The sequence below is a fragment of the Heterodontus francisci genome, chromosome 5 (genome assembly GCF_036365525.1).
Source record: "Heterodontus francisci isolate sHetFra1 chromosome 5, sHetFra1.hap1, whole genome shotgun sequence".
NCBI classification, from domain to species: Eukaryota; Metazoa; Chordata; class Chondrichthyes; order Heterodontiformes; family Heterodontidae; genus Heterodontus; species Heterodontus francisci.
Genome location: NC_090375.1, coordinates 173,303,666 through 173,320,912, shown reverse-complemented (window position 1 = coordinate 173,320,912; position 17,247 = coordinate 173,303,666). Strand labels below are relative to the sequence as shown.

Here is a 17,247-nt window from a genome sequence, read left to right as displayed (position 1 = left end):
TTTTGCATACTTTTCTGGAGTCGGGACATTTCCCTCTGTCTCTCTCTCGCCCTTTGAACACCTTTGTGGATGCAGAACCTCTTGATGTTCTCCTTGATCGCTTCCCACCAGTGAACTGGAGACTCAAAGAGGGTTTTCACGGTCCTCCAACCTTTCTAATCCCTTTTGAGTTCCTCAACGTTCTCTGGGGTCAGCAGTGTAGCATTGAGCTTCCACGTCCCTCTGCCAACCCGCTGGTCGTCCTGTAAGTGACAGTCAGCCAGTAAGAGGCAGTGGTCGGAGAAGAACACCGGCTTGACGTCGGTGGATCCGACCGTGACAGCACGGGACACAAACAGGAAGTCAATCCTGGAACGGGCAGACCCGTCCGATCTTGACCATGTGTATCTGCGCTGCGCTCCGTCTGCAGGTTTGCTGAAGACGTCGTGCAGTTTGGCATCTTTAACTGTTTCTATTAGGAATCTGGACATAGCGTCCAGTTTGCTGTCGTCACTGCCGGATCGTCCAGCTGCATCGATGATGCAGTTGAAATCACCGCCTAGGATGACCGGTCGGTCCTAGCATGACAGCCGCTCGCTGTGTTGTACCGGGGCGTACACGTTGATCAACCGGAGCGGAGCATTGTTGTACATTACATCTGCTACGCGGAGGCGACAGCCCACCACCTCCTTCACTTCGGAGATGGTGAAGTTACCTCCCCGCAGCAGAATACCCAGGCCGGAGGAACGGCAATCATTACCCCCCAACCAGATCGATGGCCCGTGGGACCACCATCGCGACCACTGCCTGTAGGTGCTGAGGTGTGATATTCCACACTCCTGCAGAAACAGTAGGTCGGCTTTGACCTTGGCGAGGTAATCCAAGGTTGAAACACATCGCGTAGTAGATTTATTGCTACGCACATTAATGGAAGCAATTCTTACACCCATTTTTTAAAAATTAGTTGTTGCTTCTCATACCATTTGTCCTTTAGGTCTTTCAACTGTTCACCATAACCAGTATAAATCTACTCTTCCTGACCTGACGGGTCCTAGCTCTGGGCTCTTCACTACTGGCAGATGACCACCTCAAGGTTAATGCAAATTGAGATTGCTGACTCACAGTCTCCATCCAATCAGATGGCCTTACACAGAGCACATCTTTGGTTCGAGTAACACACCGATTAGGAAACAAGCAGCAATACATTGTTATTACTGTACTGCTTAAAATACAAAAGAGAAACACTGAAAAATCTTTGACAACAGAAGACAAAACCAATGACAACAATAATTAGCCACAAATTAGAATTCTAATTTAGCAAATAATATCACTATAATGCACAATAATTCATGAGAATATATTTTATTCATAAATTGGGCTGGAGTTTATGGGCTCCCCCGAGACAGGACAGGGGGAGGGGTCCCATAGAATTGCAACGGGAGGTGACAGGGCAGAGGCCCATAGCCTCCCTGTCGCTAAGCGATTTTGAGTGAGTTTGTCAGGGACGGATAGGCCAATGACTGCCTTTCCACCCAGAGGCCAACTGAGGCCCTTAAGTCGCCTGTTAAAGAATTTAACCAGTGGTGGGGCAGTGCCTCTGCCACACAGGGGGGGCACCCGGTAATATGAGGCGGGCTTGTAGGTGTCCCTCCGATATGGACAATTTGTGGCCCACGAAGGACCCCTGAAAGGAGAAACTCCAATACCTGAATGCCCCTCCCTCTGCACTTAATGCCTACTCTCCCACTAACCGCACCCCCCAACCCCGCTTTCTCACCAGGGCATTTCGGACTGGCCCTGGAGACCCTGCTTCACCGACCTCTGGTCTGGGTCTCCAGCACTGGGCCTGGGTCCAAGGCCTCTGCAGCACCAACAGTGGCCACTGCTTCTGGTGGTGCTGCCAATACTGCTGAGCTGCTGGCCCTGTGATTGGCCAGCAGCTATTGGAGGCGGGAACCTCATCCTTAAAGGCTCTTAAGTGCCTCACAACGTAAGATCTCACCAGGTGGTGGGGCGGCGGGGGGGGGGGGGTGGTGCTCGGAAAGGCCAAGGCTGAGACCTGCCTGCACCACAAGAGTGGATGTGAATCAATAACTCACCATTGAAATTTTCTGTGGTCCAAGACATTCAAATTGAGAATCAACTAAGTCTAACCTGAAGGTTTCAGTTGCTTTTCCTTCCATATTTTTCAGTTTTTTGCAGTGTACAAGTGGCATTCTTTTTCTAATTTGCAAATAGATTTTTTATTTATACTGCAAGCTGAATCCCCATGGCATTGCTCAGAGGATTTGCTGTTGTATAATGGAATGTTTATGCCATGTTTGGGATAATATTAGGGACATCGATTTGCAGTGATTAAATGAATTAAGTTCCATTTTAACCTTGGTGTACTTGCCCATAGATCACTGAAGGCAGCAGCACAGGTAGATAAGGTGGTTAGGAAGGCATGTGGGATACTTGCCTTTATTAGCCGAGGCATAAAATGTAAGAGCAGGGAGGTTATGATGGAACAGTGTAAAACGCTAGTTAGGCCACAGCTGGAGTACTGTGTACAGTTCTGGTCACCACACTATAGGAAGGATGTGATTGCACTGGAGAGGTTGCAGAGGAGATTCACCAGGATGTTGCCTGGGCTGGAGCATTTCAGCTATGGAGAGAGACTGGATAGGCTAGGTTTTTTTCCTTAGAGCAGAGAAGGCTGAGGGGGGACCTGATTGAGGTATAAAAAATTATGAGGGGCATAGATAGGGTAGGTAGGAAGAAACTTTTTCCCTTAGTGGAGGTGTCAATAACCAGGGGTCATAGATTTAAGGTAAGGAGCAGGAGGTTTAGAGGGGATTTGAAGAAAACATTTTTCACCCAGAGGGTAGTTGGAATCTGGAACACACTGCCTGAAGGGGTGGTAGAGGCAGGAACCCTCGCAATTTTTAAGAAGTATTTAGATGAACACCTGAAATGCCATAGCATACAAGGCTATGGGCCAAGTGCTGGAAAATGGGATTAGAATAGATATGTGCTTGATGGCTGGCACGGACACGATGGGCCAAAGAGCCTGTTTGTGTGCTGTATAACTCTATGACTCTAAATGTATTCTGGGATTTGTATTGATATTTTTGCAGCCTTTTATTTTGTATATATACCTTTACACTGCTAGAATATTCCATTAGTACATCTGACTGACTGACTGATACTGATTTATTGTGTGAAATTGGGCACACTGCAGAAGCTTGGACTATAAATTCTAAAATCAGCTCACAGGGTCACTGTTTTAGGTAAAAATATCAAGTCCAAGTCCATGTTTTTGGGAAAGGCTGGGATTTCCTTCAAGTAAAAACTTTAATGAAACCATTAAAAGATATAGAAGACAATTCATTGGATAAATTTAATGATAGTGGCTGGAATTTTAGGCCCCCCCCACAAAGAGCGGGATGGTGGCTGGGGGCAGGGGCATAAAATGGAGTGGGAGGCTCGGGAGGCCCTTCCCGACTGCTCCCGCCTCTGCCATCATTTTACACGGGTTGCTCTGGAGACATGGGTTCGAATCCCACCACAGCAGAAGGTGGAATTTGAACTTAATTAATAAATCTGGAAGTAAAAGCTAATCTAATGATGGCCATGAAACCCTTGTCAATTGTTGTAAAAACCCATCTGGTTCACTAATGTCGTTTAGGGAAGGAAATTTGCTGTCCTTACCTGTTCTGGCCTACATGTGACTCCAGACTCACAGCAATGCCCTCTGAAATGGCCTAGCAAGCCACTCAGTTGTACCTAACCGCTACGAAGTCAACCTCACATGGACTGCAGCGGTTCAAGAAGGCAGCTCACCACCAACTTCTCAAGGGCAATAAGGGATGGGCAATAAATGCTGGCCTACCAGCGACACCCACATCCCGTGAATAAATAAAAAAAACATGTCGGGTGGCCAAGGCCTGAGAAAAGCCGCTTGATAAAAGCAGGGCTGCCCACGATGCTCCAACTTTCCCAACACCAAGCACGCCCCTCACCACCCCCCCCCCACCCCATCCACCACCCTTGCCTCGCCGGGACATGACTGATCACCTCCAGCGATGTCCCAAAAACATACCATTTCCCAGGGCCGTCCTTTGTCGTCTTCGCGATGCTGGGTTGCAGTCCCAGCCGGGGCCACCGCTCCCGGTGGCCACTGCTGGGACTAAGAACTGCTGGCCCGCTGATTGGCCGGCAGCTCCATTAGGCAAGACTTCCTGCCTCTTTGAGGTGGAAGTCCTGCCTCCAACCAATTAAGAGCCTGGGGACCGTAAAATCTGGACTGGATCCCCAGGCCAGGCAAAGGCAGGATCACCACCGACTTTTCGGTCGGTAGATGGCTCCCGTCCAACGAGGGTAAAATTCCGTCTATTGTTGTGAAATATGCATTTTATTTTGTTTAAACCCTTATTTTAGACATGCATTATTGAGGAAAAAGGCAATGAAAATGCAATATCTTGGTAAAGTGAAAAACCAGATGAAAACCCAGGCCAATTAGATTCATAGATTCATACAAGGTTTAAGGCACAGAAAGAGGCCACTTGGCCCATCGTGTCTCTGCCGGCTGAAAAACGATCCACCCATTCTAATCCCACCTTCCAGCATTTGGTCCTAAGCCCTTCAGATTACAGCACTTGAGGTGCATATCCAGACTCCTTTTGAATGAGTTGAGGGTTTCACGCTTTGGAAAAAATCTGGGACATTCTTCTCTGATCCCTTCTAGGTGATCAAAACTAAACCAAGAGACCACTCTGGACCTGATTAATGTTACACTGTATGAATGATTTACGCCCCAATCAGGAACAGGTCCAGCTTTCGCTTAAAGGTATTCAGCTGATCAGCTTTCACAACACGAACCAGAAACCCGTCCACAGGTCCACTATTCGCTGGGGAGAAAGAAACACCTCCTAACATTTAACTTCATTCTGGCCTTATACCTCATATAAAATTGTGTTTCCTGGTCCACCCTAACAAATTTATTTAAAACAATCTGTCCACACGAACACAATCTATTTCCTTTATCATCTTCTAAACCTTAGTCAAATTACACCTTAGTCTCCACTTCTCTAAAGTGAAAAGTCCCAGCTGGTCCAAATATGAACTACAAGTAATTATTCCCATTACTTTTGGCTGATCGTACCACACAACAACACTTGTGGTGGGGTAGTGATGGTTGACTCAGGACCATTGTGTAAAGTCAAAGATTGTCAGTTATTAACTTTAGGATCTCAATGCTCTGCTTTGAAAATTCTGAATGAATGACACATAGGTGAAAATTTGTGTCATTGAAATGTTTCATAAATAATCTGATCAATATAAACTGGATTAACAAATCCTTTGAATATAGAGGCTGACCTTGACAGGGGTTGGGGTCATTGCTGCACACAGAGTTAATCATGTACTAAATTCTGAGTTCAAACCTGAAATAGTTCAGGTAGACAATTGGTTTTGAAAAAGAAAAATCGTTCCACTTCTTGATTTCTGGGTCAGAATGAGCTTTGTATTAGACTATTTGCCTGGAAATTCCACAGGGGATCTTGCTTCATAAATTCAGCAAGAGACTAATGGAACTTTCAAGGAAATATTTACAACAAATTTCTACTAATCCCCTGCTGCGTTCTAGATGACCTTGTCTACATGTGACCTGACCGCAAAATCAGAGAAGTTTATGGCAACAAAGGAGGCCATTCGGCCCATTGTGTTTGTGTCATTCTAAAGAAGCTATTCAGCTTAATCCCACTTTCCAGCTCTTGATCCATTGCCTTCTAGGTTGTGGCAATTCAAATGCCTATCTAAGTACTTTTTAACTGCACTGAGAATTTCTGCCCCTACCACTTTTTCAGGCAGTGAGTTCCAGATCTCCACCACCCTCTGGGTGAAGAAAATTCTCCTCAACTTCCCTCTAATCCTTCTACCAATTACTTTAAAGCTATGCCCCTTGGTTATTGCTCTCTTTGCTAAGGGAAATAGATCCTTCATATCCCCTCTATCTAGGCCCCTCATAATTTTATACAACTCAATTAAATCTCCCTTCGATCTCTCTGTTCGAAAGAAAACAAGTTCTCCAGTCCTGCTAGATTCTCATAAATCTCCTCTCCCTGGTGCAATCATATCCTTTATGTAATGTGGCAACCAAGACTGTGGCCTAACTACAGTTTTATACAGGGTCCTGGCATAGCCTCCCTGATTTTATATTCTACGCCTTAGCTAATAAAGGAAAAGATCCGTATGCCTTCTTAACCACCTTATCTCCTTGTCCTGCTATCTTCAGGGATCTGTAGATATGCAATCCAAAGTCCCTCTGTTTCTCTATAGACAGTGGCTTAGTGGTAATGTTACTGGACTAGTACTCCAGAGGCCCACGCTAATGCCCTGGGACATGGTTTCAAGTCCCACCATGGCAGCTGGTAGAATTTAAATTCAATTAATTGATAAATTCAATTCTTGAATAAAAATTGGAATTGAAAGCTTGTCTCAGAAATGGTGCCATGAAACTATCATCAATTGTTGTAAAAACCCAGCTGGTATTACTAATATCCTTTAGGGAAGGAACACTGCTGGCCTACATGTGACTCCAGACCCACAGCAATGTGGTTGACTCTTAACTGCCTTCTGAAATGGTCTAGCAAACCATTCAGTTCTCAAGGGCAATTAGGGATGGGCAACAAATGCTGGCCTTGTCAGTGATGCCCACATGTCATGAAAGAATAAAAACAAAATCCCACCATTTATTATATATTCCTTCGCCTTGTTTGCCCTTGCCAAATGCATTACCTCACACTTCTCCAGATTGAATTCCATTTGCCATTTTTCCATTCACCTAAGCACTCCACTGATGTCTTTCTGCAATCTACATCCTTCTTCTTCACTATGAACCATACATGCAATTTTTGTATCATCTGTAAACTTCTTTATCATGCCCCTCATATTTAATTCTAAATTATTGATCTATACATCAAAAAGCAAGCACCTAGTACTGACCCTTCCAGAACCTCATTGGAAACAGCCTTCCAACAACAACAACATTAACTACTTTTGTGGGAATTCTAGAGTTTAGGGCCTAGGCAACTGAAGGCACGACCACCAATGCCAGTGCATTTAAAATTGGGGATGCTGAAAGAGCCCAAAATTAGATGAGTGCAGACATCTCAGAGGTTTGAGGGGCTGGAGAAGATTAGAGAGATAGGGAGGAGCGAGGCCATGGAAAAGACTTGCATTTATATAGTGCCTTTCATGATCACTGAATGTCCCAAAGCATTTTACAGCCAATTAAATACTTTTTGACGTGTACTCGCTGATGTAATGTAGGAAATGCAGCAGCCAATATGCATGCAGCAAGCTTCCATAGCCAGCAATGTGATAATGACCAGATAATGTGTTTTGTGATGTTAATTGAGGGATAGATATTGTCAGGACGCTGGAGATAACTCCCATGCCCTTCTTCAAAATAGTGGCATGGGATCTTCTACATCCATCCAAGCAGGCAGATGGGGCCTCGGTTTCAAGCCTCATCCAAAAGACAGTACTTCTGACAGTGCAGCACTCCCTCAGAACTGCAGTGAAGCATCAGCCTCACTTTTTGCATTCAAGCCCTGGAGTGGGACTTGAACCCAGAACCTATCAATTGAGAGGTAAGAGTGCTACCAACTGAGCCACAGCTGACACTGCCATAGAAGGATTTGAAAACAATGACGCAATTTTAAAATCAAGACATTGATTGACTGGAAGCCAATGTAAGCCAGTGAGCACAAGCATGATAGGTCGACGGGATGTGGTGCAAGTTAAGACTCGGCTGCAGAGTTTTGGATGAACTCAAGTTTAAGGATGGTAGGATGTGGGATCCACCAGGAATGTGTTGTAATAGTCAAGAGGTAACTAAGGCATGACTGAGGTTTTCAGCACCAGATGAGCTGAGATGGGGGTAAAGTCGGGCGATATTACAGAAGTGGTATTAGGTGGTCTTAGTGATAATGTGAATATATCGTTGGAATTTCATCTCGGAATTTCATATGATACCAAGATTGCAAACAGACTGGTTCCAGTCACCAAAATACCTGCAGACCATTACTCTTTGTTTCCTGCCAGTTTTGAATCCAACTTGCCACCTTCCCTTGGATCCCATGGACTTTTATTTTTCTGATCAGTCTGCCATGTGGGACCTTGTCAAAAGCCTTGCTAAAATCTATGTAGACTACATCAAACGTGCTACCCTCATGGACCATCCTTGTTAACTCCTCGAAAAATTCAATCGAGTTAGACAGACATGACCTTCCCTTAACAAATCTATGCTGACTGTCCTTGATTAATTCATTCCTCTCTAAATGATGACTAATACTGTCCCTCAGAATTAGTTTCAGTAATTTGCCCACCACTGAGGTTAGGCTGACTGACCTAATCAGCCTTCCTTGATAGGACTGTTGGAGACCACCACAAAGAAGTAACTTGAAAATAAATACTTACAGCAGTGCTCCTCCCAGTTCCACAGCAGCCACCCAGTCTGTTGTCACACCCCGCTTGGCTCCCTTCCAATTGGACACACCTCCACACCAGCGCCCAATCGTCTCCCCTTCCTCCTAATCATCTCCCTTCCCCCAAACCCTGACCCATCTTAAGCTCTCTGCCAGCGGACAGCCAGCTCACTGTGTCCTTGTGGAACTAGTGAGCTGCCTCAGGACACCTGATTGGCAGCTTAGCAGAAATATGCTGATGATGCCAGAGACCCAAATTCGGGTGATCCTCCAGCCTTTGGTTTCTGGGCTCTAGCATACTGTCTATTTCAAGCCCAAAATTTCCACCCCATGACACCAAAATTAAATTTAAAGCAGAGTTTGTTCTGACAGGTGAAGAGTGAACAAATCCCAACAAACTACACTTCTTTGTAAATCCGCATGTTCATATAGCTTTTGGAGAAAAATAAAATTACCATATTGAATCACTGAGGAAGATTTAAAACATCTTGTAGATTTGATGTCTTTATTCATGTGGCATTATTTTTGCATTCATTATCTCTTTGGTGTATGAATGCACTTCATTCAAAATTGTGTTTTTATATCATGTATTATTATATTTATATCTGAAACATCTATTTGCCAACAAAGCACTCCAAACCTCAAGTGAATAGCAGTCTGTACAACATGAACATCAATTTGTATGTGTATAGCTCCTTTAGCCTACAGAATGTCTTAAGACTCTTTACAGAGGAATGGAAAACCTGAGTTTACTAACAGTGGTTGATTCATAAGTGAAAAGCTAGACTTTAAGAGATTTTTAAAGAGTGACAGAGATGTAGAGAGGTGGAACGTTTAGGGAGGGCGCTCCAGAAAGCAAGGCCTAGCCAGCTGAAAGCTCTGACACAGTTGGTGGTGTAAAGAGCAGAGAATGCAAGTGAGGCCAGAGTGTGAAGATGGAATGGTATCTGTGAAGATGGGAATGATGGGTGAATAGGGGAACACTATGTGAGCAGCTATGTTTTGGACCAATTTGAGTTTATGTTGTTATGTGCAAAGGAAGACCATTTAGGAGAGCAATGGCATAATTAGGCTGGATTTTATGGAGACGGCAGGGGTCCCGCTGCTGGGCCGAGAGCAGCGGAAAACCCAATACAGCAGTCAAAGGGACGTGGGGCCACATCTTTGTGCCAGCCACTTAATTGGCTGCCACAAGGGCTGCCATCCCTAGTGAGGACACCAGCCTGCCCAATCAGAGGGCTGGCAGCTCAGCAGTGTCACCGCTAGCAGTGATCATTGCTGGAGCTGCACCTGCAGGTGAGAGTGCAATGATGGCTGTGCACCCTCAAAGGCAGGTAGGCGGGTCTGGGGGCACTGGTGCCAGTCAGGCATAAATGTCTGGTTATGGGAATTCCATGCACTGGCAACAGACTGGGGGTGTAGAGCACGGCTACCCGACCCAAGCCCGACTGGACCTGGCAACGTGTGGGGTCGGGTCGCTCTTCCGGGTCTGTCATTCGATCTTGGGTCAGGTCAGACACACTCTATCACCATCTCCGGTACGTGGCTTCAATCTTAATGTACTTTTTAAACAACCTTTCAAGTCCAGTTACAGTTTTGTTGCTTATCTGCACAAGCTTAAAAAGTGAAAAACAGAAGCTAGGTTAACTGAACATTCCGGTGGGTCGGGTCAGGTTGGGCGCCTGAAAAAATGAAAGGACTCGGCTCAGGTTGGGCTCAGGTCAGATGTGGTTCTGTCGGGCTCATTTGCAGACCCGAGCCGGCCTTTACTGGGGGGGGGGGGAGGGGGGGCTTTTAAAAATTATTCGTTTGTGGGATGTGGACGTCGCTGGCTAGGACAGCATTTATTTCCCATCCCTCATTGCCCTTGAGAAGGTGTTGGTGAGCAGCCATCTTGAACCACTGCAGTCCTTGCGGTGTAGGTACACCCACAGTGCTGTTAGGAAGGGAGTTCCAGGATTTTGACCCAACAACAATGAAGGAACGGTAATATAGTTCCAAGTCAGGATGGTGTGTGGCTTGGAGGGGAACTTGCAGGTGGTGGCGTTCCCATGCATCTGCTGCCCTCGTCCTTCTGGGTGGTAGAGGTCGCAGGTTTGGGAGGTGCTGTCGAAGGAGGAGATGGTACACACTGCTGCCACTGTGTATTGGTAGCGGAGGGAGTAAATGTTTAAGGTGGTGGATGGGGTGACAGTCAAGCGGGCTACTTTGTCCTGGATGGTTAAGCTTTTTGAGTGTTGTTGGAGCTGCATCCATCCAGACAAGTGGAGAGTCTTCCATCACACTCCTGACTTGTGCCTTGTAGATGGTGGTCAGGTATTGGGGAGATAGGAGATGAGTTACTTAGCACAGAATTCCTAACCTCTGACCTACTCTTGTCGCCTCAGCATTTATGTGGCTGGTCCAGTTCAGTTTCTGGTCAATGATAACCCACAGAATGTTGATAGTGGGGGATTCAGCGATGGTAATGCCATTGAACATCAAGGGGAGATGGTTAGATTCTCTCTTGTTTGAGATGGTCATTGCCTGGCACTTGTCTGGCACGATTGTAACTTGCCACTTATCAGCCCAAGGCTGGATATTGTCCAGATCTTGCTGCATCTGGACACAGACTGCTTCAGTATCTGAGAAGTCGCGAATGATGCTGAACATTGTGCAATCATCAGCGAACATCCCCACTTCTGACCTCATGATAGAGGGAAGGTCATTGGTAAAGCAACTGACGATGGTTGGGCCTAAGACACTACCTTGAGGAACTCCTGCAGTGATGTCCTGGGACTAAGATGATTGACCTCCAACAACCACAACCATCTTCCTTTGTGCTAGGTATGACTCCAACTAGTGGAGAGTTTTGATTTTCCCCCTGATTCCCATTGGCTCCTTGATGCCATACTCAGTCAAATGCTGCTTTGATGTCAAGGGCATTCACTTTCACCTCTCCTGTTGAGTTCAGCTCTTTTGCCCATGTTTGGACCAAGGCTATAATGAGTTCAGGAGCTGTGTGGCCCTGGCTCAACCCAACTTAGCGTCAGTGAGCAGGTTATTACTGAGCAAATGCTGCTTGATAGCACTGTTGATGACACCTTCCATCACTTTACTGATGATTGAGAGTTGACTGATAGGGCCGTAACTGACCGGGTTGTATTTGTCCTGCTTTTTGTGGACAGGACATACCTGGGGAATTTTCCACATTTCCGGGTAGATGCAGGTGTTGTAGCTGCACTGGAAAAGCTTGGCTAGGCGCATGGCTAGTTCTGGAACACAAGTCTTCAGTACTATTGCTGGAATATTGTCAGGGCCCATAGTCTTTGCAGTTTCCAGTGCCTTCAGTCATTTCTTGATATCATGTGGAGTGAACTGGATTGGCTGAAGACTGGCATCTGTGATGCTGTGGACCTCAGGAGGAGGCCAAGATGGATCATCCACTTGGCACTTCTGGCTGAAGATGGATGCAAATGCTTCAGCCTTGTCTTTTGCACTGATGTGCTGGGCTCCCCCATCATTGAGGATGGGGATATTTGTGCACCTTCCTGCTCCTGTTAGTTGTTAAATTGTCCACCACATTCATGACTGCAGTTCTGATCCATTTGTTGTGGAATCGCTTATCCCTGTCTATTGCATGCTGCTTCAGCTGTTTGGCATGCAAGTAGTCCTGTGTTGTAGCTTCACCAGGCTGATACCTCATTTTTAGGTATGCCTGGTCCTGCTCCTGGCCCGCCCTCCTGTACTCTTCATTGAGCCAAGCTTGATGGTAATGGTAGAGTGGGGGATATAATGGATCATAAGGTTACTGATTGTGGTTGAATACAATTCTGCTGCTGCTGATAGCCCACAGTGCCTCCTGGATGTCCAGTTTTGAGTTGCTAGATCTGTTTGAAATCTATTCCATTTATCACGGTGGTAGTGTCACACAACACAATGGTGGGTATCGTCAATGTGAAGACGGGACCTTGTCTCCACAGGAATGTGCAGTGGCCACTCCTACCAATACTGTCATTCACAGATGCATCTGCGACAGATAGATTGGTGAGGATGAGGTCAAGTAGGTTTTTCCCTCGCTTTGGTTCCCTCACCACCTGCCGCAGGCCCAGTCTAGCAGTTATGTCCTGTAGGACTCATCCAGCTTGGTCAGTAGTGACGCTACTGAGCCATTCTTGGTGATGGACATTGAAGCCCTGCACCCAGAATACATTCTGTGCCCTTGCTACCCTCAGTGCTTCTTCCAATTGCTTTTCAACATGGAGAAGCACTGATTCATTAGCTGAGGGAGGGCAGTATGTGGTAATCAGCAGCAGGTTTCCTTGCCCATGTTTGACCTGATGCCACGAGACTTCATGGGGTCCGGAGGCAATATTGAGGACTCCCAGGGCTCCCTCCCAACTGTATACCACTGCGCCGCCACGTCTGGTGGGTCTGGCCTGCCAGTAGGACAGAACATACACAAGTATGTTGATGGTAGTGTCTGGGACCTTGTAAGGTATGATTCCATGAGTATGACAATGTCAGGCTGTTGCTTGACTGTTCTGTGGAACAGCTCTCCCAATTTTGGTACAAACCTTCAGGTAGTAATAAGGAGGACTTTGCAGGATCTGCAGGACTTTGTTTGCCATTATCATTTCCAGTGCCTGGGTCGACGCTGGGTGGTTTGTCTGGTTTCATTCATTTCCTTAGACTTTGTTGCGTTTTGGTACAACTGAGTGGTTTGCTAGGCCATTTAAGAGTCATGTAGACTAGACCGGGTAAGGATGGCAGATTTCCTTTCCTGAAGGATATTAGTGAACCAGATGCGTTTTTACAACAATCGGCAATGGTTTCATGGTCTCTATTAATTCCAGATTTATTAATTGAATTAAAATTTTAAAATCTGCCATGGTGGTATTCAAACCCATGTTCCCAGAGCATTAGCCTGGACCACTGGATTACAAGTCAGTGATATTACCACGATGTCTCCCCCTGAGGGTGGAGTGGAAACAGGAGAACAGCTATCGTCTCATTTGGAGAGCAGAAGACCCAAAGGGAGGAGGTGGCCAGGACATCTGGCTCAAGAGGGTCACCTCCCCCATTTTCTCCTGGCTGTGCCTGGGAACTGAACTTGCTGCAGGTGCAACAAAGAGGAAAAGCTGGCATTTCTTTGCCAAATCTGCTGGGGATATTGTAAAACATCAAAAAAAGCAACCATTTTTATTAAACTGGCATGTGAACGTATTTCCATGGTATCAATGGAAATGTAAGATGTCCATTGGTTAGTTGGTCATATGAATATGGCTGCAGCTTGGCACATAATTCAGCGATTTCACAGCAAATGCTTATAGGAATGAACTATGAAGCAGACATCATACATATATGCACAGACATTAACGAATCATCACCTTTTATCTGGTGTGTACTCTCTTTTGTAGAGCCTAAGTTAGGTACCAGGCATTTATATAGTGCCTTTAACATAGCAAAACATCTCAATGTGCTTCACAGGAGCATTAGCAAACAAATTTTGCCATAGGAGGTATTAGAACAGGTAACTAAAAGCTTGGTCAAAGAGGTAAGTTTTAAGGTGTGTCTTAAAGGAAGAGAGGCAGAAATGTTTAGGGAGGGATTTCCAGAGCTTGGGGCCCAGGTAGCTGACGGTACAGCCATCAATGGTGGATAAATGAAAATTGATGTGCAAGAGACAGAATTGGAGGAGTGCAAAGATCTTGGAATGTTGTGGGGTGAGGGGGTGTTGGTCTTTGTAGGGCTGGAGATAGAGAGGGGCAAGGCCATGGAGGGATTTAGAAACAAGGATGAGAATTTTAAAATCAAGGCGTTACAAGTCTAGGAGCCAAAGTAAGTTAGTGAACAGAAGGGTTATGGGTGATGGCACTTGGTGTGAGTTAGGATACAGGCAGCAGAGCTTTTGATGAGCTTAAGTTTACGGAGTGTGCAAGGTGGGAGTCCAGCTGGGAGATGCATTGGAATAGTCGAGTCTAGAGATAACAAAGGTATGGATGAGGGTTGCAGATGATCTCAGGCAGGGGCGGAGACGGGTGATAGGGAGTTGGAAATAAGCAGTCTTGGTGATGACGATTATATGGGGTTGGAAGCTAAGGTCAGGGTTAAATAAGTTGCCAAGGTTGTGAATGAAAAGGGATAGGCCAGTGGCTTGGGAATGGAGTTTATGGCAGTAATCAAAAACAATGGCTTCAGTCTTCTCAATATTTAATTGGATGAAGTCTCTACCCATCTAATACTGGATATCAGACCAGCAGTGTGACAAATCGAAGGCAGTGGAGGGGTCAAGAGAGGTGGTGGTGATGTAGAGCTGGGCATTGTCAGCATATATGTGAAAACTGACGTGTGTGTTTGAATGAAATTGCCAAGGGGTAGATGAGAAATAGAAAGCGGCCAAGGATAGATACTTGGGGAACTCTCAATAAAATGGTGCAGGAGCAAGAGAAGCCATTGCGGGGGGGCGGGGAACACAGAAGGAGGTGGGGTTGGGAGGGGGAAGGGTAATGTGAGTGAAGAGAGATAAATGGAAGAGTTCAGAGATGGGCTTATCTGTGATTGACACAATGGGCCATGTTAAATGCCAAGGTGGCCATAAATATGGGTAGGCGAGTTTATATAGAGGGAGGTTAGGGAGGATAGGAGGGCAGTGATCTCAGAAGAGAGAGGACATGATGAGCTGAGATGGAAGTTGAAATCATCAAGGATAAGAAGCTGCCCAGTGCAGAAGCTGAAGGAAGAAAGCAGAATAATGAATCTGGAAAAACAGAAAGCTGTGTAGAAATGTACACAACAATGTGTATTATCTATCTTCTGTGCTATTGTGCATGTTACAGTCTTTTATTGTGGCACTTTATAATTGCACTTTTAGCCAGAATTGATTATCTATATTTTACATAATTATAGTAGTGTTTCCAAACACTGATTCTACCAGGTATTTGGATTGAACTGCGCATGTAGTCATGTTCAGTGAAGCATCAAAATACAAAATGACATTAGGGGATTTGTCATAAGCATGTGGAAACAGTCTAGTGCAGCAGCTTGAATTCAAATTATCCCTGCCTGTTTTCATGGATGAGAGCCAGAATTATATGTTCAACTCTTCATCACTTTAAGGTACATCAATCATTTTCATTTTGATATTTTTCTTTGCATTTTGAGGCCTGTGAATGTTACTAATTGCTTTTGTTGCCAAGTTCATAATGTTCGTGTAAACTAACATTGCAGGGTCACCAGCTAATAAAGAAAGACCCTCTACATACACAGATTTCACAAAGGATTGTAATTTTATTGGCTTACACAAAGGTCGACACATTCATTATCACCCAAGTGGCTGTTATAAATACTCTTTTACCTAGTTTCAGGCTTCTACAAAGTGTTCCCTCAGTGGCTGCAGCATGGGTGATGGAACGCTGGTGTAGCTTCATCAGGGGTCATGACATACTGATGATTAATAGCTTGGGCATTAGCGGGTCTGGCTGCAGCATCTTAACTTCTGCTAGGGCAGTCTGACGCAGCTGGCTTTCTAGCAGCAGGGTGAATGTTAAATGATGTGACTGTAAGGGTCCAGATGTGTTGTTATCAGGAAAAATGGAAACATGTTGCATTCGCAGTGCATATCTGTCCCTGTTGCCAAGCTCAGTCCACGTTTTGATCTGCAAGAGAGAAGAATTTTGGAGTTTTGTGATTGGATAGGGGTTTCATCCATTCAGTCTGCCAGCCTGTCCAATGTGTAGAAGGTGGTCAACCCCTAGTTATAGCTCATATGCAGAAATTCTGTGTGCTAGAGAGAATAATCACGGGACTTTCGATTTTCACCCTGCTTCTATACAACTACATTGCCTAGGGAGTACTGCAACATACCCCGCAAAAGATTTACAGATAACAACTGAGTGGTGAGTGTTACGACCGAGGAGGGAGCAATGCACTGCCAATTCAGTCCCATCACTCCATAGGTCGCAATATATTATTAAAGTTTTCCCACCTAACTGGAAAACAGTCAAATTAAACACTCTAGTAACCCTCAGAATAAAACAGACCAAACCAGGTATCTTTGGACAACGACAAATTAACTATTTATTAAAAAAACAAATCTTAAATACTATGAAGATAAACCTATGTCTAAAGACCTTATAACTTCTTATTTTACCCTAATACCCCCATTCACACACAAACAGTCAAAAATTAATGGTTAACCAGTTTTTAAATGATATTTTTAAAAATTAGCTGTTTCTTAAGAATAAATAAATAACTGGGTTGTTAGTCTTTGTGGGTTACGTTCCTGATGGGGGAGGTCTCCATGTGGATTTGATGAAAATGTCCTTCAATAGATAGGCAATCAAAGCACTTTGGCTGCAGCGGGCATCAAACAGTTCTTTAAACAAGGAGTATAGCAATGGGTCTATAACCCACAGTCTTTCAGTCAAAACTTTACTGCGAATTTGAGAAAATGCAATTAGTCAAGAGAGATTCAATCTTGCAGCAAAGACTTCTTGGTTTGGAAGTAAAGAAAAAGGAATTTTGCTACCTCCAGCAATACAAATGGTCTCTTCAAAAGTTTTTTTTCCTCTTTAGGCAATTAACTTGGCCTGCAGTTCATTGTAGAATTTCTGCTGAGAGAAATAGACAGCTCTTTCCTTCAGTAAGCACGCTACGCCGATATCTCTCAAAAACTGGTTTTAGCTGTTTTTTTTTACACACAGTTAAATTGAAACATTATACCATGTGACCTCCTCACTCTCTTGCTGCTGTCTAGGTAGCAAATGGAGCTGGCACATTGTACCTTTTAGTTTTCAAAGGCACACTGTCTTTA

The 17,247-nt window shown here is 45.0% G+C and overlaps 1 protein-coding gene across 2 annotated transcripts in view; it reads left to right on the top strand.

The window, feature by feature from the left end:
- Positions 1-17,247, top strand: part of LOC137369646 (coiled-coil domain-containing protein 102A-like) — a 698,074-nt gene that overhangs the window by 407,289 nt on the left and 273,538 nt on the right. The window lies entirely within an intron of this gene.